Here is a 26,738-nt window from a genome sequence, read left to right as displayed (position 1 = left end):
AAAATACATGGGAAATTATTTGGATTTAATAAGCTTGCAACGTATTCCGCTGCCAAGCCAGTGTCAGCTTCGACAGCAGTAGAGAAAAATTATACTGTGTGCGAAATAGTGTTTGTTTTTCCTTTTCCTTTTTTCGTCTTCTTAAACGCATGGAAAGATAAATAGCTGTTATTATTGTATGCATTAAGAGACATGTTTGTGTGACCACATCTGGCCTTCATCACTGTTGTCTGTTAATAAATAAATAAATAAAAATAAGAATTCAATTGGCATGACTCATTTTGTCTGGCTTGGTAAAAGAACAATTTAACATTGTGAACAAAATGAAAAGAATGGAAGATTCCTTCCTGCAGAAGGCTTAAATGGCATAGATGTGCACAGAAAGCTGGGGTAGTACAATAGGGGATGCACATCTATTATATATGGGTCATGATTCATGCACATTGCAACTGCAAAAAGTAACAAGCACATCTTTGGATTCTATGTTAATGGCACATATCACAAAAACATGCCCGCGCAAACATACAGTACTTACAGTGCAAAATTTGCAAATACACATATACTACTATACTGTACTACTGTGCATATACCCTCATACACAATAAAATGTCTGCCAAAAGTATTGTGTTTCCAAAGTGCATACACCAACACACACAGAAACTCGAATGCACACTGTGCAAATGGTGCATACAATGTGCAAGTACATGCACTCGCGCGTGCACGCCACACACACGCACGCACGCACGCACGCACGCACACACACACACACACACACACACACACACACACACACACACACACACACACACACACACACACACACACACACACACACACACACACACACACACACACAACTTAAGCTGAACCAGCGTGATAGTTTAAAAAATGCAAGCTTAACTCTACTGATGCATACTGACACATTGCATTTGCACTGAAAACTAGGCCATATAGAAGTTACGGCTTCACATTGAGGTGTACTGTACATTTATTTGGGGAATGACATCATTTAAATTGTGCAGAAAACCAGTTTCCCATTTGCATCATCGTCACCCATGAAATTAAATTTTCACAAGACTTGTTCTGAGTTGATGGAAAATGCTGCAGGTACAAAAGAGCATTTTGCCAATAAAATATATATTTTTTTCTCCTCTCTCCACAAAGAGGTCAGTTAGAAAATCATTAGAGGGAAACAAAACAAGACATTGAGCAATAATATGCACTTTATCAAAGTTATCAGTGATTGCCGTTGCCGTTGACTATCCCTGAAATGATGAGGCAGTCAGTAACGTAATTTGCAGCTTACCCGGTCCATATGCACAACACAAAAGACACTCACAGTCAATGTATAGGCAACAGATCAACATACTGTACATACATACTTTAGGACAATACAAGGAAACCAGCTGCAGTATATAAATCAAGTAAAAAAAGAAAAAGATGTGCATTTGTATAGTAGCCTATGTAAATATGTGTATTCGTATGTAATTTGGCACGCTCTCTACTTGCGCTGCGTAGGAGGTCCCATTGTCCACGCTATTTTATTTATGTGCCACCATTCTCCCATAAACCACAGAAACATGTACTGCAAATGAACTGACTTTTAGAGAACTGGGTACTCCTCTAAATCGCCACATCTTCTAAAAATAAATTAGCTGTATGCAAAACAGCCCTGAACAATTTAGATGCGCAGTGCTGTGTTGCATTTGCATAAATCCTTTCCCACCTCAATCCTCATCCATGAAATCCTTTTTGATCATGGTACAGGCCTTTCACGTTGCCGGCATGCCGGCCATTTTCCTCGCTCAACATGTCCATTTGGCACGGAGAATGTGTCCAACATGATTCCGCTTAACATTTCCAAGACAGGACAAATTGGGCTACGGTGCCAGCTGTTAAGCACTGCAAGGTTGATCAGTTTAGTTTAGTGGAGTGCAGAGGATTAAGCATTCAAAACGTGTTGTTGTTCACTCTAACTGCTACATATGACAATAATAACAACAAAACGCATCTGCTCCCGTAGCCGCTGCTTCCTTATATATGATATTTCTCATGCTTTCTGAGAGCTCATCTCAGTCCTCCTTATTTGCGTGTTGTTGTTTCTCGACAACACCGCTGTGAAGGAGGCATCTAATTAAGTCTGGATTTGGTGGCATGTGTTATCACATCAGGGTCCAGGAACCAGGAGTCTGGCGTCAACTGTGCTTGTGTGTGTCAGAGTATGAGGGCTTTAGGCCAGGGCTTTGAAATCACCTTCTCAGCGAATTGTGCTGCACCACATGTTTGGTATGTGCATGTGATTGAAGAGAGAGACAGAGAAGGAGGCAGGAAAAGGAGATTGAAACTGTGTGTGTGTGTGTGTGTGTGTGTGTGTGTGTGTGTGTGTGTGTGTGTGTGTGTGTGTGTGCGTGTGCGTGTGTGTGTGAGACAGAGCGTGAGAGAGAGAGAAATTCTGAAAGGTATACACAGTATGTGCATATGCAAATAAATAGGGTTGTATGCAGGGGTTTTAATAATGAAACATTCATGAAACACCCAGCAGAGCCTCATTAGGAGTGAAAATGTGCTTGTTTGCGTGTGCTGAATTAGGAGTTGGGAGTCACCCAAGGACAGCACCAAGAAGACCAAACGTGTTGTTTATGTGTGAGCATGTGTAGGAATCACTCCCAACAACAATGAACCACACCGAGTGCAATCCCACTGTGTCGTGTGTATCGACTTTGTTTAAGGATCACGTGCCTTGCCTGAACGCAGTGGCTTGCATATAACCTTAGCACGTGATTGGGGCTGATCTTGAATCAGACGCCATCAAGCTTAGTAGACCTCTTAGCGTGACAGTGAAATTGAAAGTGACTTTGACATAAAAGACCCTAAAGGACCTGCTGACATTTGAGATTCAAAGGAACATGAGTTTACAAATCACCTCTAGAATCATGTACTGACTGCAAAAGAAGCCTTTGGTAGCACTGAGGTGACATAACACACTGGTCTCGTCCCGTGTACTTTTGCCCTTTGGAATAAACATTATACTGTGCACTCATTCTATGTTGGTATACTTACGTAGTATTATTATCCACTAAAACCCTATACGCAGTACACCGGGGGTTCCCCCAGGGCTCTATTCTAGATCCTGTAGTATTGCCCTCTGCACCAAATCTCTTCACCAAAAACTGTCTACAAGCTCACAACACGGCACCTTTGCGACACGTTGTGTGCTTGTAAATCAGCAATTTTTGTCCAAGTGTTCACCCCCAGAATAGGGGGTTATTGTTCAGTTATATTATAAAGTTACACTGGTATTGGTAACTGTTACCAACTTTTCCCTCCGGAATGCATGTTGTTTTAAATATGTGCCATTAGAGTTAACGCTTTTATACTCTTATTGATAAATTAATACTTTTACACGCTCTGAGGAGTGTAACACTGAGGATGTTTTGTGCACATACTGTACAGCAGTTGTGAACTTGTGCCGTCATACAAATCGAGTTGTGCATTGGGATTTTGTGGCACCCACACATTATTATTGCAATATATAATTTGTAACAAATGATGTTTTCAATTTAATACAGATTCAATACAGAGGCAAATTCTATACAGAACCCCCAAACTATTTTAACCACATTCAACCCTTTTTCCCCACACAAACTTAAAAAAAGAGCTAAAATAGCGGATGTTCAAGCTTGATGGGGCTACAAGTGGTTACACTTTAATATCAGTAAATGAAAATAAACATTTACAGAGTGATAAGAATGATAACACGTGTTTGCACAGATGAGAATAAAGACGTGCCTCGAGATTTTTATTTGCCCTTTTGTGTCCCTTGGGCACAAAGCATTTGAAAATCACTGCAGTACAGGCTCCTGCTGCCCTGGGATTGAGTCTTGTCAGAACTGTCTCCCCTGTGTCTCCCCTTCTTTAATGGCATGAGGTCTCAAGCTCCTTTATGAATGTGCCCTTTCAAAATATGGGAGCATGGGTCTTTTATATATTTGGTATTCCTCAGATGTGAAATAAATGTTTTATGGTTTTTAATGTCAAAGACATTCAAATAGTCTGTAACCACCATCCACCATGCTTTACTTACTTTCAGAGAACTTGGTACCACAGTGGCCTAGGCCTACTTGTACATTTTAAAAGCAGCCATTTCTAAACTGGCAAGTCCCTTCCTTATGTGTTTAGTTTTTACTATATTTTTACTATGTCTACTGATGTCGACTTTTGACTTAATTGTGTGGATTTTGTGTGCACTGTGCCTTTAAAGACTCAGTCACCCAGCAGAGATACTGTGAGTGTGACTCAGCCCCAGTGCCCTACAAGCAATAAGACAATAAACCTCAGCGTATGGAAGTGTTCATATGGCGTTAGAGTACACTCCTCACTGAACTATCATGAGGGCAGAGGCGACAGTCACATGTATTTTCCTCTCCCATCCTTTTGCAACCATTCCCCAAAAAAACACCTGTTTTCAGTTTACCTGACACTTTTTCCCCCCGTCTCCCTTTGCCTTTCAAGCGCCTTGCCAACCATGTTGTCACAGTTACTTTTTATATACTGCGAGTGCAGTTATCTGTTGACGTTGACAGGTTGATGTGCCTTTATCTTTTATTTTGCCATATGTTTGCGTTTATGGTCCTGACAGTGCCCTTGGGCTTGGTTCTCCTTTTGTTTCATCTTCACTGTTTACATATTGATTGCTGCGCTTGGATACAGCTTCCCTGCAGACAATTTCCATGATATTTTCTGTGACCGCTCCGTGACCTTTGAACTAATAGTTTGCTGGGTTTCATCATCGCATTCACATTTCTTTATTTATTTAAAAGGAGCAGTGCTGGATTAGAATTAGATTTATTCTAGTTCATTTGCTTTGAAGAGATACCGTTAAGGTAAGGAATGTATTAGATTGTTGTAAAGCCATTCTAGGCAATATGGACTGTGGCTGTGTCAACACTCAACCCTGTGAAAATGGTTGAGACTTTAAAAGTTAACTATAAATATAAACTTATATTTTCCCTTGAAAATATATACGTATCTCGATGGTACTTTCAAATGGAAATATATAATTTACAGTTAGGCTGATGCCTGTTGGGAACGATTAAAACCTTAACAAATACACAGGTCCTGACAGGGTTGATCCTTACTTTCTTGAGTTAGCTCAGCTGTAGACTTTATAGCAGAATCTCTAAATTTATAATATTTAAAATCTTACCCTTTCCAATGGGACTCCTAATTATGGAAATCTGCCTATTCTCCCTTTGCTGAAAGACGTGAATCCCACAGTTGCTAATAACTGCAGGCCAATCTCAAAATTATGTTTTAGATGAAGTCCTTGAAAATGTTCTATCACATCATCAGTCAGGTTTTAGAAAACAACACAGCACAATAACCGCTGCTATTAAAAGTGGTGAATGACTACTGAATCACTGGACTGCAAAAAATATTTTGCAGCTCTTTTAATGGATTTATCCAAGGCTTTTGTTTTGACACAGTTGACCATGTCACTCTGAAGGAAAGACTCTGCAATACTATCTTGGCATGCAGTAACTTGGTTTGCAAATGACTTATCACCAGGAATAGCGTCCCTCATGTATGAAATCAACGTACTAAACTGGGAAATAATTTCCACGCTTGCTTCAAAACTTGCCGTCGATGAAATTCCATATAGCCTAAGCGGAGTATACCATCAAATCTCACATCAAGTCTCAATTTATGTATGTACGTTTTCGAGTCAGCATGGACACGCATAGTAGATCTGGCACGAGTCAGGGAATTGCTATTTGACCACATATTCTGACTGGCCAATCAAAACCGTAGACTGAGTTTGTAGATTGTTGACAGTAGTCAACAGTATTGTAAATACTCACACACATTAATCTTATTAGCTGCAGCTGTGTTGCTTACATACATCAAGCTTTTATGGTCAGTCTTGCCATGTTTTTACCCTGCTGTAGTTTTTAAACTAAACTGGAAAACAAACTAAATCAGCCAAGTGTTTCACCTCCCTTTAAAAATATGTAGCCTATGGCAAAACATTCTGTAATATTGACTATATCCCTAACATAAAGTATTTTCAAATTGTTTGCAATTCATGGGTGTCATGGAAATATACCACTGCGCGCTAAACTTGTACTTGTACCCTAGTGTGAGATAAATCAATAAAGTATTGAATACACAACTCAAGTTAGACTGTACATTGTTATAGATGCTTCCAAGCATTTCAAACAAACAGTGTGCCCATTGAAGCTTTACCAGAGTGTCTCTAGAAATCATACAAGACAGTGTTTTCCAAACTTTTTAGCTCAAGACTGAAAAGATAACTTTGGTGTCTCCCCAGGACCCAAACTTACAGAAATACATTAACCACTTAAGCCATATTTTATAGTGAAAATATCCAATCTGCAAGCTCACAACTCTGCTATTTTCACTATTTCTTTAAAAAAAAAATGTAATTTCTTTTGAAAATGTCAAAAAATGCAAAATTCCTAACAAAATCCGAAATTTGATTTGGAAATCCTTTGAAATAATATTAATAATACAAATGTTAGGAAACATTTAAAAAGGGGATTTTTACAGACGACCCAGAAAAACTGTGTATGCGATCCATAAATTGCTTCCGACCCACTGGGAAACACTGATATAAGACATTTTATAAAAATGTTCTTAGAATTAACATAATACAGGGTTAGAATGGCCCAACCCTCCTGCTTTTAGAGATGGTTCAGACTGCCTTTTGGTAATGATATTGCACTTTTCTCCATTACCAGTATCTATGTTGCATTTCAAGGCCTGGACCCACGTATTGCACTCTTCCTCTCAGACAGATTGCAAAGTTCAAACCTTTGGATTGTTAACAGCGTTTCCTTTCAAGAGTGGGAAGCATAACTGAAGGACACCAGAAATAAAGACGCACAGTGTTAGAGACAAGTGCTTATACAGTACAAGATTGAATATAGAGCAAGTATTGTTCACACATGATTGAATATATTTTGTTTATACATTATGAAAAGCTATAATTTGCCATCTCAATAGTTATCTCAGTTATACTGACTAGCAGAAGGACATATAACATAATACAGTTTAGAAGACACACACACACACACACACACACACACACACACACACACACACACACACACACACACACACACACACACACACACGTATATTCATAAATCATATAATAACCTTCGCTCAGAGGAGTTTTATTGATCATGTCAATTTACGATTGCCGAACACAGGATTAACAGCTTTTTGGTGTGAGATTAATTTCTCTTTCACCTAGTGATATCTTACTTGTTAGGCCAGTTTCTCAAATCATTCAGGCACAATCACGTCACGTGTACCCTTAGGGGTACAGTACTATAGGTCGGGGTACAGTAGGTGGAAAATGGAAACATTCCTTTTCTTTTTATGTTTAATGATAAAACATTACAAACTTGTCTGAGATGTGGTAATGTGTACATTACTTTGAATTTGTTGTGCGAAAAGACAAGAATATGACTGTAAAGATCTTGTGTTTTTACGAATTTGTGCTGATATGTGGAGATATGGCCTAAGGCTTAACGTTATATTGTTGAAGGACGACTTCACCCATTTTCAACCTATCTTCATATAATTGGTCCTCACTAATGCTCATTATAATATGGTACCATTTTTGTCTACTTGGTCTATGTCTCAGAGGAGGGTTGTGGACAGTTCAGACAGTTCCCGCCTACCAGTGACACCATCGATGGGGAATCCAATCTAATAGAAACTGCAGGTTTTCTGTTCCTGTAAAGTTAGCATGATACAATGGAAGCCATTGTTCTCGCGTTAATACAAATCTAAATAAAGAAATTGAAGTCTAAATAAAGAATTGAAGGGTTTCTGAAGTGTCCACAGCCCTCCTATGAGACGCAGACCGAGTAGAAAAATATTGTACCATTATATCATGAACATTAGTGAGGACCAATTATATGAAGACAGGTTGAAAATTGGTGAAGTCGTCCTTTAACTGACAATTACTGGCATCTCAATCAATCAATCAATCAATCAATCAATCAAACAAGGTTTTATTTGTCAGTCATTTAATCATTCAGGCACAATTACAGTGGTGACTCTGTGATGCTGCGTAGTAACGCAAAAGTAATGTAATATTGACAGAGGGAGTAGATGAGTAACGACAGACTGACAGAGTAAGAAAAAAAACCCTCAGAGAACACACACGTCAACATACATATTTGTGTGTAAAGTCAATTGAAAGAACAAGTCCAGACTTGATCTTAGTCTGCTGATACATAATGAAATCCTGAAATTCTGTGCAATAGCAGAGTGGTCGATGACTCCGGCCTTGTCAGTGTGAGCTGAGATACCAATAGAATTGAATTGTGAAATCATTCATGGTCAAGAGCATATAAATTCAGGTCATAAATCCAGCTTTGGAAACACAGTGATGCTATCCCACACAAGCATATGGGAACAAACCAGACATCAGGAAACCCATCTCCCGCAGCCTGCAGTAGACTGGCAGAAAACAAGATGTTGTCTACTGTATATATGCGTCTAATAACGGCATGATCGTTAACCACACGACCCGATCGGTCCAGTGGTTTGGAGCAGTCCAGTGGTTTCTTTGATTATCTGTAGACAAATACACACACAGAAATACACACACAGGGCTCTTCTAGAATACTGAAGAGAAAGAGAAATAAATACAAAGTCAACTGTAACACCTTGTAGACCACTGAAACCACTGAAACACAACTGAGCCAACATGTCCAGCCCATGCACCACCACACTTAAAGGATCATACTGGTGGTCTGGAAGGTATGCTGGGCATTATTGCTGACCATTCTCCAAAACATGTTGTGTTTGTTTGTTTGCTTTTGGACAGCTTCTAGTCAAACAGGCCATGATTCGGGTGACTGGGGTCCAGGGTTTCCGCTAGGCAATTTTTGGGCAGGCCACCTTGACCGACAGGATCATATTTTACCGGCCAAAGAATAAATTAATCAGTCATATTATAATTAACGTCAGATGCATGTTTGCAGATAGGCTACATGCACCCAACTGATACTGTAATTACACCTCGTTACGATAGCGCTGCACTTATTTCCACTTTATCACAGATGCAATCTGTTCCTGTTTTTATAGTTAACTAAATAATATATCCACTCCATCATGCAGAGATGTCGCTTGCCAAAAAAGAGCTGAATAAAGTGGGCGTGAGTGAACTGCTTGCGCGACTCCGTTGCACAGTATAAACAAATTAATATATGTTTTGGGCTTTTGTTTAATTTTGTTAATGTTAATTATGTCATCATGAATGATGGCGCAAGGGAGGTTGATTACTTGCCTCAGTTGCTTGCAATGTATGTGTCACCAACTTTCGCCACTTTATCAATTGCAGTTTTATTATCGTCAATTGGGTCCAGCTTGGTTCAGATTCCCCGGTTCTGTTATCATAACAACCGAGCAAACCAGACCCGTACTCAGCGGTGATTAGGAGGAGACGCAAACAGCTGTGTAAAGCTTGATTTGTGCTTCGCCGTATGACGGTGTTGTTGCATATCGAAAATAGCAGACAGACAGCTGTCGGGAATGAAACCATTATGATAGGTTTAATGGTTGTAAACTACGTATTGCAATCATGCAATGTTGTGTTATACAAATAATATTATAAATTATAGGCTTAAATGATAAAATAGCAGCATTTTCCCAATCGACCACTGTGGCCGGTGATGTTTTTAATTAACGGCCAATTAAAAATTTTATCGGTCAATGGTCGGTAAATACCGGCTAACAGAAACCCTGCTGGGGTCAGCAATTCATTTGTTGGCCTTTGCTTTTGGAGGACGCTAATGTTTTCTATTAATTTCCCCACAAAAATGTTAATGTCTGTGAATTATCAACCACACAGTATTCCACCTCATACAGCTGTGGAAGTTTGGCCTGCCCCCACCAATCCTCAGGAACTTTTACAGGTGCACCATGGAAAGTGTCCTGACCGGCTGCTACACCGCCTGGTATAGCAACTGCACCAAAATTGTGACCGGCAGAGGCTGCAGAGGACGGTGCAGTCAGGCCAGTGGATCTCGGGTGGTGCCTAACCTGAGGTACCAGTATACCGGGAGGTGTATGACAAAGGCCAACAAAATGAATCGTTGACCCCAGTCACCCGAACCATGGCCTGTTTGACAAGAAGCTGTCCAAGAGAAAGCCAGGCTATGTCAGCATAGCAGTGAAGACCAAACGCCTCAAGTGCAGATTCTACCCTCAAGCTATTTGCATGCCCAGCTCCATCATTGAAGTGGCCTCTCCCTCTCCTCCCACTCCTACTGTATGACCCTGTATTACTGTGCCACTTTTCAATTTAGCACTATGACAACATCCTAATCAAGCGTGATGTGCAATATTTTTTCATTAGTATTTAGCTACTAACTTCCATTCATTGTTATTCTTATTTGTATCTATTGTCTTATTTTTTAATGTATTTATTGTGTTGTGTACTGAGAGAGCTATGTGTGGGAACAATGAATCTTACTGCCAATAACAACGTGTATGTGATCAATAAAACTTGAACCATGAACCTTTTGTTAGCTAACATTGACTCAGTCGGTACGTTTGGTGGCATTTTAATGACTTTTTACAAATCATAAACAACCACAACCTCTGAAAATGAAGCAATTCATGGCAAACTAATCTAGGTGTATATACAATATACAGCTCAGGCTGTGAGTATATGTCATGATTTTAGACTGGTCCTTAACATCAGGCTAAATGATCTGAAATAAAACATTTGAAAGCCTGGCAGAGCAATCCATTTAACTTTGACTTTAAGTCAAAATTAAACCATATATACTCATATATCTAAATTAGGCGATCTACAGGCTGTCAACACATCACAACACAATGCCTTGTGAGCAATAAAGACTATTATATATTATATTATATTATTATATTATTATATTATTATATTATTATATTATTATATTATTATATTATTATATTATTATTATTACCATTGCAGATCTGCTATTTTGCAGACAGTTCACGAAATGTCCATCCTTTATTGCCGAATGTTTGTTTACTCTATAATGACATGCCGAGAATAGGCATGCTAGGGTTCATGTGGTTAAATCACGCTATTGACAGTCATCAGCTACACACAACAAACACAAGGGGAAGATGATGAAAAGGCACTGACAAGCAGGAGCCTGTGCCTCGTTGACAGTGAGGCTTGTTGTTCTTGGTTGACGATGGAGATTGGATTGATTGATCTTACCTCAGAGTCAGGCCATTTATCTTGCTCCCACATATCTGATCTATGGCTGTCGAGTGAAGATGGGCTCTTCAGAGGAATAGCTCTGCTCTCTGAGACCTAGGAAAGAGAGAAGCATCTTACACAAGGCCAAGATCATGCCCCTTAGAGACCATCATGTGTAAATATTCAGCTTTTCTATAGCGCCTTTTTCCAAAGCACTTTACAATGTTACATTCATTCACCCATTTAGACACACATTCACCGCACCGTGGCCGGTAGAGCGGCCCGTTGGCAACCACAAGGGGTTACATGGGGGCTTTCCGACATGTCGCCTTTCCGACGTTAACGAACCCTATACCTAACCCTCACCCTAACCCTAACCGCACGCGGAAGCCACTAGTCGGAGTGGCGAGATGTCGGCATGGAAGACGGTTACCACCACAAGGTTCCCAGTTCGATCCCGGGCTCCCCCAGTCAGAGTTAGTGTCGAAGTGTCCTTGAGCAAGACACTGAACCCCTAATTACTCCCGATGAGTAGGTTGGTGCCTTGCATGGTTTCCTCCGCCATCGGTGTATGAATGAGTGGGTGAATGGGTGAATGGGTGAAGTGCTTTACAATCTACAGTATGTAAAGCGCTTTGGATAAAAGCGCTATATAAATGCACCATTACAGCAGCATTGCCTGCCTAAAGGCGTCAGCATGAACAAGTCACGGCTCTGGTTGCGACCGTCTTTGATGACCCGCTCAACCTTGGCTACGGACTGCTTGTTGTAAATGTCCTGGAGGAAGGGAAGCTCGATGCGCTGGGCCACACCACCCTTTGTAGTGCTATGCAGTTGAGGGCAGTGCAGTTACCATACCCGGTGGTAATGCAGCATGTCAGCATGCTCTCCATGGTGCTGTTGTAGAATGTCTTGGGGATGTGGGAGTTCATGCTGAATTTTCCCAGCCGTCTGACGCAGGCAGTACAGGCATTATGGAGGCGTTTTCATCACTTGCGCGGTGTGTGTGGCCAAAGTGAGGTCCGACTCCTCAGTGATGTGTATGTCGAGGAATTCGCGTCCTTGTGTGTCGTGTGGACAAAGAAACCTTACCCATGTTTCAACGTGCCATGAGGGGGAGTAGATAATAAAATAATTTATTTTTTGCTTGAACTATTCCTTTAAAGATATACTTTCCTCAGCACAATTGCAGCTCAGCACAGTCACTCTCATTTGGTAGGCTGTGCGCGCTGATCCTTTTGACCGTGTCTTCCACTACCTGGGCCATTTCTAAGCCACTGATGATAATCCTCAAGGGGGCCTCATTAAGTCTTTGCTCCAATTAAGCTGCGTTCATTTTGCTGCAGCACAATCCCTCTGTAGCGCTGTGCACAAATCCTCCAACACTGGATTACGCTGAGCAGTGGGTGGGTTGTAAAACAGCAGCTATGTTGGTGGGACAGTGGGAAGACGCTTGTGTTTCTTTGCTGCCAACAGCCACTCCTTGTATTGTTTGTTTGGAGGGTTTGGGTTAATGAGATTGGGTTCAAAGGAACTGCACCGTATCCACCACTATACTGGCTCACGAAAGGAAGACTTTCTGCTTCCGTACGTGTGAAAGTTGGGCTTGGGTTAATTAATTTTAACTTGAAAGAAACTATAAGATAACAGTGGTGTGATAGGGGTTCAAAAGGTGGATTTCTGCTGCAGTATATATGCCCTTAAAAATGCTCTCCTACTGTATGCATGAAAATGTACATGAAATATTTAATTATGTTGCATCATGTTCAATTGGTAAGGTTATTACTACTGTACTGTATGTCTAAAAGGTATACTTTTGCACATTATGTGTACAAGTCACAATTACATTTAGCTACTTCAACACATGTTCATATGCCCCAATAATTCATACTGTATTGCATTTGTTTTGGGGAAACATGTGAACCAGCATGAAGCACATTTAACGCCATGGCAGATATGGCTGTAGCAACAGACTTTTGGCGTTTTCCGCAGAAGGGTGGAGTACCGGAGCAAAGTGGATTGAGGTTGCAGGTGGATTCAATCATGACCAATAAAATAATCACTTTTAATTACAGAGCACTGTGCCCAGCCCAACATGTGCTGATAATTTTCATAACGTTGTGAAAGAAAAGCCCCGGAAACTTAATTTCTCCCAAGATCAAACTGATGTCCTTGTGCAGGAGGTGCAGAGTCATCACAAAAATCGACAGCACCTCAAACAGACCGGCAAGAGCAGATGATGTAAAATTATCTGGGGAGGAAATAAGAAAGGCAGTTAATACACCCGAGACCGGTCCTATGAGAAGTGTTTATCAGTAGCTCATTTCACAAGCCTAATTCATATTCACAAAATAAACTATGCAGACAGACACACACACACACACACACACGCACACACGCACACACGCACACACGCACACTCACACATAAAAGAGTGCTCGGCAGATCAACTAGGCAGATGTTTGCTAAGGGTTCCCTTTGCGTCTGCATGGAAATAGAGCAACCTGATTTACCTGCCTAGGGTGTCTGTGCAGTAGTAATTTTTTTGTGTCTGTGTGTGCCTATCCATGTGACCTGTACACAACAATGATATGATGTCAGGCTATCCGGGAGTAGACCCTGACAGTATGTGTATCTATCTATCTACAGTATATATATATATATATACAGTATATATATATCTTGTGTACCAATCAGTAAGTATTCTATGAATTCAATATTATGTGTCATGATGCACAACACTTTAGTTGAACACAAGCATTTTACCGATTGTCACATGTGGATTTGAATGCATAAAAATGTTTTCCAGCTTGAGGGTTTCGTACCTAAGCAGGCGTAAATGCATGTAAATGGTGTACTGCCATCGTGTTATGTAAAAAAAATGCAGCAATAAGATATGATGTGTTTAATGATAAACATTAACAATAGAATTAAGGCTCAACAACAGCTTATTCATAGGGTAATTTTTGTAATTTAATTAAAATAAACTTAATTTAAAGCTCATTCTACAAGGTGCAAAAAATAACGTCAATCAAAAATACAAAGGCTAGAAAAAAATATATATAATAAATATATATATATATAATAAATAGGCATGTAACGATTCACTCAAATCACGATTTGAGGTTCACGATAAGATTTTTCACGATTTTTTAAAACTAAAATTATTTTCCAGGCAAAATTAATGACTGAAACTTTTTTTTAAATATTATTTCTCTTACACAAATCCAGTATTTTCTTCTCTTTTATTATTATTATTTTTTTTTACAATACTGTGTTGTCCTCTTTTCTATACAGATGACTGATGGCAAATTACTGAAAACTCTTATCAATTCTCTTACAAAGATCCTGTATTTTCTTTTGCACATGTCAGTGACATCACTGATGAATCCTTGGTATCTTTACTTCCGGGTTGCATAATAGTGACATCACTGTCGAATCCTTGGAATAATGATCCTAGCCTTTCAACGTGTCTTTGTTTACCATGCTGCGTCACACGCTGTGTCTTGTTCTTTTCACGCTCGCTAATGAAACACTAAACAGGATTATTATGTCAACATTCAAGTACAACTATCAGAAGAGGTAAACCAGGTAAAGTAATGCGTCACTCTGCAAGTTTAACTAAAGTTTTCCACCTTTCCAAGTTTTTCTTCTGGCTATTTTTCACATCTTGATTCACTTTTTTGATAAATCGTTACATGCCTAATAATAAACAAAACCCCAAATACCATAGAAGTAACTTAAGTGAGAAATACAACTAAACAGAACAAGAGTAGTGGTGGAAGAAGTACTCAGATATTTTACATAAGTAAAAGTAGCAGTACCAGAATATAACAATACTCTTTTACAAGTAAACGGCCTGTGTTTGAAATGTTACTTGAGTAAAAGTACAAAAGTATTGGCATCAAAATATACTTAAGGTACCAAAGTAAAAGTACTAATGTTTGAAAATTGCTGATCTACAAGCTCACAACGTGTTGTATCGGCTATTTTCAAATAGCCTATGTATAAAATAGATGGTTATGTATGTTTTATAATATAACAATTTATATATGCAAAGTAGTAACTAGTTTTCAAGTAATTGTAGTGGAGTAAAAGCACAATATTTGCCTCTGAGATGTAGTGGAGTAGAAGTAAAGTAAAAAAGTAAAGTAGAAAATACCTCAAAATTGTACAGTACTTGAGTAAATGTACTTAGTTACTTACACCACTGCCTCTTGGCACAACTCAAAGAGAATACCTGACAGGGGAATAGATACATTTGTACAAAAGATGACTATTATTCAAAGAACTTTAACCTAAGTAATTAACTTACATAATATAAAGCCAGTTGCATTTAAATTAGTTTACATCAGCAATCAATATTAAAGACATGTACCCCTCCTATTCCAGGTCATTGGTTCTATCTGACACCCCTCTTCCAGTATAATAGTTCGGTCCAAATGTGACAGGCTTCTTGCCAGATTGGATACAGGTGGCCATGCATGTAAGTGGAGAACTGAGTTAAGGTTATATATCAATACAAATGAGAAGACATCTTAACTAAAATGTGTGCATTAGAATTAGAAACATATATATCAATAATGCTACCAACATTGAGCATGTTACTGAAAAACCTAGTGTCATGGTGTTAATTAAGTTGGAAAATTATTGTTGAAACAAAACCTGTGTCATAATGTGGTTTGTATGTGTTGTGAATGTACATGTACCACAAACTACCAAATGTGAACAAAGAAAAAGAGGCCAATATGAAATTCTATTCTGTCTCTTGTTGGGTTATGGTTTATGTTTGCAAGGCTAACTTACTGTACACTTGGTTTGTCCCTTTCAGAAGTATTTACAATTTGGGGGGGAAATCTGAAGTAAAATATTCAGTCCAGACATGAATAGGGCTCTTTATTTGTAACTGTACAGTGACTGTTTCAAAAAGAAGGTAAGAGGATTGAATGGTCACAAGCTATACCATATGTGAATGTATGGGAACAGATTGCAAAGTACATTGAACCCACTTCTTGCAAAGTACATTGAACCCACTTCTTGTTTATTTTGTGCCACTGCAGCCAGCTTCATGTCTCGATATGCAGGTGCAAGAAAGCACATCAACCTCAAAATAATAGATAAGCACACTATAAAAGCAACATCTGTGGCAGCCTCTCATTAAATGTAAGCAGTATTGCATGTGACTAACTATTTTTTTCAACAAACGCAGATGTTGTGTAAATATGGATTGATTGCCACCACTAAAAGAAAAGAAAGTTGAAGCTCATACGCTCTTGAGTTGCTAGTAAACGCTGTTCCCATGCTGAGTGAAATGATGGGTTAATGAGGCATTTCTTGGCAGCCATTTGGCGAGAAAAATGATCAAGTCGAACCAGGCAGTGAAGGAAGATGGTGTGCATATGTCGGGAGGCTTCTTTTTCCTCTCCCCCCCTGAGACTGGCATATCAAGGATATCTGTGGCTCCACATTGTGAGCTCACTGGCCATGTCCATTAACCAGTGGTGGGAAGTAACTTAAGTACTGTATATTTACTCACAGTGGCGTGCACAGACATTTTGAGGGGCAGGTGCTCAAGTAAATTATACTTTTTTTTGTTTACTTGGTCTGCTCTTTTTTCCCCTCTACACCTATACCTCTTTGCCAAAAATAGCCGATCTACAAGCCCACAACGCCTCGCAGCGCGAGGCGTTGTGGGCTTGTAGATCGGCTATTTTTGGCTAAAGTTCTCCTCAAAAAAAGGGATGCTAGGTTTCGAGTGGTTATGGTAAAAACAAAAATAATATCACAAAGATTTGGCGGACCCCCTGTAGTAACTCTGAGGACCCCCTAGGGGTCCCGGACCCCCTGTTGAAGACCCCTCCTGTAAACTGAAAAAAAACACACGTTTTTTTTCTTTTTTTCCAAAAGCGCACTTCTGGTCAAGAGGGCAAAGGGCAGTTGCTCTAGCGCCACCTAGTGTCTATCTGTGCACGTCCCTGTTTACTCAAGTACTGTACTTAAGATTTAGATGATTACGAAACATGCATTAATCAACATGAATTAATGCATTAATTAATGCAATAATTAACCGTATTTTATATTTAGTTTATAAAAAAATTGCAGATCTACAAGCTCGCAACGCGCCATGACGTGACCGTGTTGTGAGTTTGTAGATCAGCTGTTTTTGAAACAGATTGACAAATTCTGAAACAAAAAAACGAAGTGTGTCTGTGTGTGGTATTTGTACTTTTACTTCCGCAACAAATCTGTGCACCCCTTCCACCACTGCCATTAACCATTTAAACCCTATTTACTTAGGTGACTGTGATAACCCAGGGCTCTATACTGGGATCGCTAATATTTCCCTCTGTACCAAATCTTGTCGCTGAAAATAGCCGATCTGCAGGCTCAGCATGTCGCAAATGCAACGTGTTGTGAGCTCGTAGATCTGCTATTTCCGCTGCATGGTCGTCCCTGAATAGGCGCAATATGGTTCCTGTCAAGGTTTATGTTTAGATGTCTTTTTGTATTTGCCTTGTTTCAGAACATGACCTTGGTGTAGGCAGCCTGTGAATGCAGTGGCGGGAGGACCTCTCCATCAAAACTTCACGGTTCAGTATCCATAAGACCAGCAGGTAGGTGACACCTTTCTTTTTTCTTCTTTTTTTTGGCAGAGAGACAGACAGTAAATATAAACAATTGACAGTGGCTAGAAATAAAGTCATAATCCATAACTTCTACATCCACCCTGGCCTCCTCCACCCCGTCCATACACACACACACACACACACACACACAAGCAAAATGCCCATAACTGTAATCTTACAATGCAGATACTGTCCGTTAAAATCCTCTAGTCTGACAGCTCCATGCGCCTATGCACGGTCCTATATAGTGCTGTGTAAAACTGTGTGGAATAATAGATGATTCATGTCATATTCTACTCACCTGTCATGAGTCTCTACGGTGCACTGCTGTCTTTATTATTCTTTTTATTTTTTTGTTCTTTCCAAGTATAACTCGTTCATTGCTCACAATCACAGTACGCTCTGTTCCTGTTCTCATGCCCCAAACTTGAGCCCAGTAACAGTACTTTAAGCCAAGGGTTCTCAACCTTTTCAGGCTGCGACCCCCAAAAATAATCATATTTGAACTGGGGACCCACCACCCTGACAAGCACTTGGAATTGTAGGAGTTGAGGCATTAAATTTAGTTTGACTCGGTTCCACAGATAAATAGTGTGAAAATAGTCGATCTACATGCTCACAACGCCGTCGGACTCGAACCCACGACGCGCTGTCAGGCTACATTGAGCCTAAGTGCCCGGACCGCTAGGTCAGCGGTCCGGGCCATTTATTTTCATTTTAGAGGTATTAAATGTCCTTAAATCATCACTTTAGAAATGTGCAGATACTCTATATACTTATACTGTATGTTGGTTTGTTTACTGTTAAGTGAGAGAACATTGTCGCACATTAAGCAAAATCATTTGGGGACCCCCCTTAGGGTCCCGACCCACTGGTTGAGAACCACTGCCTTAAGCTATGAATATCCTACTCTCTATGACCTCTCAACATATCACGCTTACACATCGGGAGCATTTTCTTTGTGTGATGAATTCGCCCTGAAAATATATTTTATTTGAAGTGTTGTTTGTGTCAGAAGTACATCCACACAGAACGCACATTTTGCGTTTACTTTTGAACCCTGACCAGTACCTTCCTCCACGTGGCCTTGAGGCATCAAAGTGAAAATTTCTTACCAAAGGGCAGAGATGAAAGACACAGTATGGCTGTGTACAGAATCCCCCCCCCCCCCCTACACACCAGATGGTGCGCTATATAGTGATTATTCCATGGTGGTGTTGGAATATACAGTATATAATACAGTATGATAATTGTTATACCTACATATAGTGGACTCATCTTATCCCACAGTGCATGGTGAAAAGTAGGGTATAACCGATGGTCACAATCACAAATCCTATATAATGTACCACACATCTATGTGTGTGTGGGGGCGGGCAACCAACATAACATGCATAAATGGCCTGATTTCAAATGCCAACACCGCCTTGTTAAACAGTCCTGGCCAAGCCTAATGGATGACTGGTTATTCTTTCCTCTCATCCATTCCCCTTTCTTGTCACGTTTTCAATATATGCACCTGGGAGGACGTGGCAGCGAAGACTGGGGACTGTTTGGAAATTAATGTGATCACGTCAGCAGGAAGCGACTGCATGCAGCTGAACGGCATGAGGAAAGAAAAATGTCTCACCCTCTCCACCCCTTCCCTCGCCACCACCTCCTCACCCCCCTAATGCCGTGAGGCATAACACAATTAGACTTTAGATTGTTTTCCCTCTCTGTCTCTATCTCTCTCTCTGTTTCTCTCTCTCTCTGTTTCTCTCTCTCTCTCTGTTTCTCTCTCTCTCTCTCTCTCTCTCTCTCTCTCTCTCTCTCTCTCTCTCTCTCTCTCTCTCTCTCACCCTTTCTCTCTCCCTTTTGGTGTCTCTACCCATCTGATTTCTGCTCTTTGCAGGCTCATCTCTTTCATCTGCTTTATTCGTCTTGCATTGTCATAATGTAGCAGACCTTCTGACGCTCTGAGTGCTCTCACAGATCACTGGAACAGCTTCTCAGTGAAGTGGTGCTGTTACAAATTGGGCCCCCTAATTTAGTCTCTCACGACTTTCACTCTCAGGATTACATTTTGAGGGGGGAGGGGGGTGAATGATGAGGAGCAGAAGAAGAGAAAGACACACATTGTCTGGGCAGAATAACATGCACTTAGTGTGTTTTGAAACATTAATACCTCACGTGCCAGGTCTCACGACTGGAAATCGGAAGGTAAAAGGTGAATCCTGCAGAATGTCGAAGGCGGCAGCGAGCAGCCAGGCATGCCATCTGACTAAGTCTGTCCCCTCTCTAGTGGCTTTCATTGACAGACAGTGGGCAAAAGACAGCATTATCTCACAGACAGTGCAAAGGGACAGAGTGAGACAATGATATTCTCTACAGTAGAAGAGACTCTGCAAAACGTTCAACATTCAAGTCTGTGTCTGAGTCTGTGCATTTACAGTAGCAGCTTAACCTTCAACACGGGTGTAGAGATGGTGTTGTTTTACATCCATACCACTATATAAACAGTGAGAATTGGAAATGGAAGCCACTGGCTTTCAGATTAATTTGACGCACAGCATCCCAACTTGAAGCAGAAGGACTGCAGACTGCAAACTGTAAATGGCAGTGATAAATATCTGTGAGCTTTAGGGCTTAGCAATTCCTAGTTGTGTGGACATTGTGTATCTCACCTGGTGACTGGAGACCCAATGCAGATGACATATCGTTGCTGCTTTTATTTACTAATCAGGAAATGGAGAGAGACAATAAACGTTAAGAGATGTCTTTAATAGTGCAGTTACATTGGTGAGCCTCAGTTTGCTATATTTCAATTGGTCTGCCCTCCATCAAGGGCCACGGTTGTCATCAAATGCTGACATTTTCACAGGTTAGCACAGACAAACTAGCTGCAGTTGTAACGTTGCCTATTCAATTGTGTTGTGTGTTGTGTTGTGTGGCATCACTCAACTGATGTGCGATTTAAAAAACATTAAGCTTCGGCCGAGTTTTATTGGAACCAATGGGAAGGCATGATTAAGCCATTAAGACCACATCTGCCGGCCTAATTTCTTTTTAATTTGCAGAGAACTCTGCTGTATATTGCTACAGTGGATGTGACGTTTTAATTAAGTAAGGGCTGTAAAAAATGATTACCACGACGGTGCAAGGGGCTGCTGTGCTCATATCACTCAGAAGAAGGGAATCCAATGGGTCCCATAATGGCAACCGATGCCAAGTCAGCTGACCATTGACTGCTCCTGGTCCATTCAGTGGCAAAACTAAAGTACCACATGGGAAGAGGTAATGGGGTTGGTAGAGTGGTCATGAAATGCAGATGATTCCACACACGTCGAGTATTGCTCTTTTTATACCGGTACAATCTCATAATCTTTAACAGAGTCCCCTCACATTACTGGGTCTGAGATTATTACATCATGTACGTTTAAATCTATTTAAAAGTGTGTGGCTTTTTCCTATGGTAAATCCCTCTTGAGATTTATTTTAATATACTGCCTTTGGCATAAACAGTGAGAATTGGAAATGGAAGCCAGTGGCTTTCAGATTAATTTGACACACAGAATCCCGACTAGAAGCAGAAGGACTGCAGACGGCAAACTGTGAATGGCAGTGATAAATACAGTGTCTGTGAGCTTTAGTGCTTAGCAATTCCTAGTTGTGTGGACATTGTGTATCTCACCTGGTGAGTGGAGAGCAACAAGAACAGAGGATGGACCCAAATGCAGATGACATATCGTTGCTGTCGGGTGGAAACCCAAGTTTGTCCAAAATTGTTCCTTTTTATTATTTTAGAAAAATATAGCCAATCTACAAGCTCACGATGCGTCGCAGCTTGTAAATCTTCTATTTTTCAAATGTTGGTGCGACACTCGCACTTGTATGATGAATTGGGACATTCATTTACAAATTAAACATAAAACATTGAAATATGGATATATGAGGTTTCTGCCTGACGGCAACAATATGCAGACCAGGTGCAGTGCTTTAGGTTGAATCAGTAACATATCAATAAACAGGAGCTAATAAGGCTTATACATACTTGAGGCAGGGACGGGACGAAAATCAGCAGAAGCAGTCCAACCAAAGGCAAAGATATTCAAAAGGACTAGGCACCAATCCGAAATCCAGAGACAGGCAAAAAGGACGTAACACATGTAAGGCAAACAGAACAGGTTCATAAGATGGGGCACTAGAACCATGGAACAAAAAACAATATTACAGAAACTGAGACAGGGCTCAGCTGACTAGGAACACAGAACAAGTAAAAAATAAAAACAGGACTGGGGCTATAGAGAGCTATATGGTGTGAGAGACACGGTGCAAACGCTAACAATCTGGTGGGGAACAGAGGGAAATGGACTGCTTTATATAACAGGAAGTCAATTGGGGAGGGAGCAGCAGGTAGCCAGAGGGGAGAGAGAGAGAGACAGATGTGGCAGAAAAGGAGAGACGGAGACAGATTGTGACAGTAAGGGACAGAGTGAGAGAGCGACAGATGTGACACGAAAGGAGAGACAGAGACAGATCGTGACAGTAAGGGACAGAGACAGAGAGAGACAGATGTGGCAGGAAAGGAGACAGATCTTGACAGTAGAGAGACAGAGAGACAGATGGGGCACAAAAGGAGAGCCAGAGACGGAGTGTGACAGTGTGTCCTTCCTTATATTCAAGCATGCCACATACAAGGGTGACAGGATAATAATCCAATCTGATGATAAATTCATTTCAGTTTCATTTTCATTTCCATTTCCATTGATGGGTTTAATTTTAAGTCATAAAATAAGATTTAGGATAAAAGAAATCCTCCTGAGCATTTACATGCCATATGAATAACTCCGTGCCAGTGTAAAATAGCCACCATTTGAGCAGCTCAGTGGCTTGCCTCACGTTTGACAGATGATCGGAGATCTGCGCCTACCATTATACGTCTGGGGTCTTATAAATGGATACAGGATAGGTAGGCACTACGGACAGCTGGGCACCTCAATGTAAAAATGGCCATTTTGTCAAAAAATATTTGAAAAATTGTGTTAAGAAATGTAAAGTATATATGATGTGAACATGCACGGTACATCATTATCAGACTTAATGTTGTTAAAGACTTCTGTATGCCCCAAAATTACTGGATATACAGGTTTATACCTAAACATAATTTTTTAAACATTTTTTTAAACATTTTAACAATTGTCCCAGGCACAAAGCATTTCAGATGGGGGTCCACGGTCAAATACACATTAATGTGGGGGTCCTTGAGAATCACTGATTTAGAGACTGACTTGTGAGTCTACTCGGGGGTTAACAGAGCAGACTAAGGATGAACTAGCCAGCTCCCATGTGGGAATACCTCTGACTGTACTGCATGGCTACACAGCCAGACGTTGCCAAATGAAAGGATTTGCATGCTCAGCATAAACTCTTCCCTGGAAAGGTGAAAGAATTATCATTTGAACTTCTACAGTATAGTACTGTAGCTAAATTCTTACTCTAAATTCCTTAAGCAATTACAACCTGAGGTCCCTATTTTGGACACAAGAATACAATGAAATAAAAATATGTATTTCTGAAATAGGGCTTAAGTGGTTTTCATGAAGTGAACTGCTTACTTTGTCAGTGTAATCTTTGTACCCCTTGCTCCTTCAATACTGCCTCAGTGCATGACATGACAGTGTCATGATACGTTATGATCTTCTTTGAGACATTTAACAAAATCCTGTCGATGTATCTGCTAAAATTGCCAGTTCACCTGGACCTTGAATGAAAGAAATATCTGACATAATTCATCTAGTCAAGAAGGAGAAGAAAAAAAGCAGCAGGGAAAATGGAGGGGTGGGATAACACTGGTGAGCCTACAATTATGATCTGCAGGAGGATTTTAGGATGTCTTTGCAAAAGGCGTTCTGTCTGGCTTGTCGATGTAAGCTTTGGCTGATACAGCATGTGGGGCGTCGTAGCAGATGAACAATAAAGGGCGAGAGCTGTCTGAAAAGGCATTGATGTTTCAGTCGAGCTGTCGGCACTGTCGAGTGCTGAAAAGCCAAGAGCAGGGAGCAGCAGTCAAGGCAATGGACAGCTCTATGCTCCGATCAGGGGCGGATTTAGGGATTTTTAGAACTGTTTCAAACCGCCTCGCGCACACTCGTTAAAAGTTGTTGTGTTTGAGTGTCATGCTCAAATCAACAGTATGGGTGTCATGCCGTCAACCTGAGAGCGTGTGTATGGTGCATTTAAGTTGTGCATCCACCCTCCTGTCTGAAGGGCCGTTCACACTGAGTACTATAACTATATTGTTCACCCTTGTGTTTAGAGTTGTGGTGCAAACCCTGCCATCCAATTTTTAGAACTATGTTTTTATAGAGCTCAGTGTGATTGGCCGTTAAGTTTAGGCCTATGACAGTTGTCGCTGTACAGTTACTGTGATGAAGCAGTTTCTGCATGAGACTCTAGTTTGTATGTCACACATAGTTAAACAAAAGAAACAAACTCAGCGGCTTGCGTGTGGATTGCACAGCAGTAAATTTTGTCGACTAGGATGAATGGATTTTCGCTTTGATTTGCCAGTTGAACCGCCAATGCAGTGGACTCACTGGAAGCAGTCTTTTGAGACATATCAGGCTTTTGATTTCACCGGGATCAGTTTGCAAATATGCAAAGCAGTACAATCATGATTCACTGGTCACTGACTTTTTTTCCCCCTAGCTTAGTTCTACGTCTTGACATCATTTGCAATGCTCAAAATATTATTGTCAGATCATCCGATCTTTACAGCAAATTCTGACATGGTTTGCAATAGGACAAAAAGAAAACCATGAAATAATGATCAGTTAGTTGATGTGCAGAATTTGTTTTACTTTAACAGACGACTGTTTGGAGAGAAAGGGGAAAAAAAACTGCCCGCGGGGCCCCCCTGGTGGCTGAGGCCTGTTTCATTTGAAACTGTTGAAACGGTTAGAGTTGCCTCTGGCTCCAGTGTGCTCAGCACCATGGACAGATCCAGTCTGCTCAGCACCACGAACAGCTCCCAGGGATAGTGGCCTTAGTCGTGTCTCATGTCGGACAGCTCATGTAGCATTGCATTTACTCTCTGAGCGGGGTTATTGGAATGGAAAACATCTGTTGTCTTTGACGTTGGTGGTGTTTTTAATTATTGTTGTAGTGTTGCCGTCCCTTGTACTTCTCTCATCCATTTTCTCTCATGTTCTCCTCGACTGCGGAACGATGCAGGGTCTCACGAGACGTTTAACAATATTTCATCACACTTGCATTCTGTAGTCTGTGTTACATAACCTGGCAGTCAACTGCAATAAAGTAAAGGATAATGTGTCGTGACGCCTAGGGAGCGTGATTTACATCAAACTGTACACACTGAGGTCATCCAGAGGACATCTGGTAGTGTGAGTGACAGCGTAAGGAATAGAGTTGCTGTTACTCTCCTTTGCAGCGGCTTCCTGTGGTTCTTTTACTCTTGTGCGTCAGCAGTCTGCAAACCAAAAGGATCACTTTTATTACACTTTCTCAGAAAGTAACCTCGGATGTAGTGAGTCACGATGTGGAGAATGTGGAAAAGGGGATATTTTAATGGTATTGTCTTGCTTTACATAATGCTGATGTCGGGCAGAAACCTTGTATCTCCATATTTAATTTGTATGCTTTTTAATCATTTTAGGCTCTACCTCGTCATACCACAGTGTCACACAAAAGTGGGAAAAATAGCCGATCTACAAGCTCAGGATGTGAAGCGTTATGAGCTTGTAGAGCTGCTATTTTTGTTATAATTGAAAATGTTTAAAGTGAGTGACAGTGGTTAAATCTGTCTGTTGGTTTTATAAATACTTAAGTAATGAAAAGTATTAACAAGAGCTAAATGATAACTACCATTGGAACACATTTCCTGAAAAGTAACTGTTTTGGAGAGATGAGGTTTCCACACCACAGCGACGATAATGTTCTCATAATGCCTAAATGCTCTTGGATAAAAGTTCAAAAAGCCTAGTGTCTATTTTTTACAAAAAGTTTTTTTCTTTTTTGAAAAGGTCATTTACTTGGGATTGTACTTAACATTTTGTGCACATTCCTATTCAGGCCCATGTGTCTTGCCCGTCTGTTACAATACACCTTTCACATTACATTTTTTATTGAAAAGGTCATATCACATTTAGAGGCGGAAGTACATGTCACGACAGCCTTTAATCATCCCTTGCCTTGTAAATCAGAAATTTGTGAATGTGACTATATCATGTCTGTGAATATATCAATAAATCATGGGCAGGTTTTGTCCAATAATTGTTCCATTGAGTTCCTCCCGTACTATATTGCCTATAAGGCCAAGGATAACCAAACTTGGTATATTATGGTTACAAAATTAAGGAAAGAATCTACTTATGTGGAGGACTATGCTTTGACTCACTGAGCTCAATATGTTTGTAAATTACCGTAATTTTCGCACTATAAGCCGCACCTGAATATAAGCCGCAGCAGCTAAATTGAATGATTTGTACATATATAAGCCGCACTGGACTATAAGCCGCGGGTGTAAAATCCCTAGATTTAGGACGTCCCCTAGTGGCCGTTAGCTATAAAAATCCATAGATAAGCCGCACCGTTATATAAGCCGCAGGGTCGAAAAATGGGAAAAAAGTCGCGGCTTATAGTCCGAAATTTACGGTAGCACTTTTATAACGGCACATTACAAAAAAGAAACCTTGTATTTAACCACTTAAACTGTTGAATGGGATCCCCCAGGGGTCTATACTTGGTCCCCTCCTTTTTCTCTCCAAATATCTTCCCCAAAAATAGCAGGTCTACAAGCTCACAGTGCGTCACATTGTGCTGCTGAATGTAAATTAAGCCATGCCCAGTACAGGGACGCTAGGGTTCAT

The 26,738-nt window shown here is 40.5% G+C and overlaps 1 protein-coding gene across 1 annotated transcript in view; it reads left to right on the top strand.

Moving 5' to 3' along the window:
- The window catches only part of lingo2 (leucine rich repeat and Ig domain containing 2), a gene marked incomplete at its 3' end in the record, with an annotated part of 345,906 nt that overhangs the window by 105,620 nt on the left and 213,548 nt on the right, over positions 1 to 26,738 (top strand). The window contains exon 3 of the mRNA XM_084041560.1: positions 17,766 to 17,856. The remainder of the gene's footprint in view (positions 1 to 17,765; positions 17,857 to 26,738) is intronic.

The sequence above is a fragment of the Gymnoscopelus microlampas genome, assembly GCF_963454915.1.
Source record: "Gymnoscopelus microlampas genome assembly, chromosome: 18".
Taxonomy (NCBI): Eukaryota; Metazoa; Chordata; class Actinopteri; order Myctophiformes; family Myctophidae; genus Gymnoscopelus; species Gymnoscopelus microlampas.
This window is presented reverse-complemented; position numbering and strand designations above follow the sequence as displayed.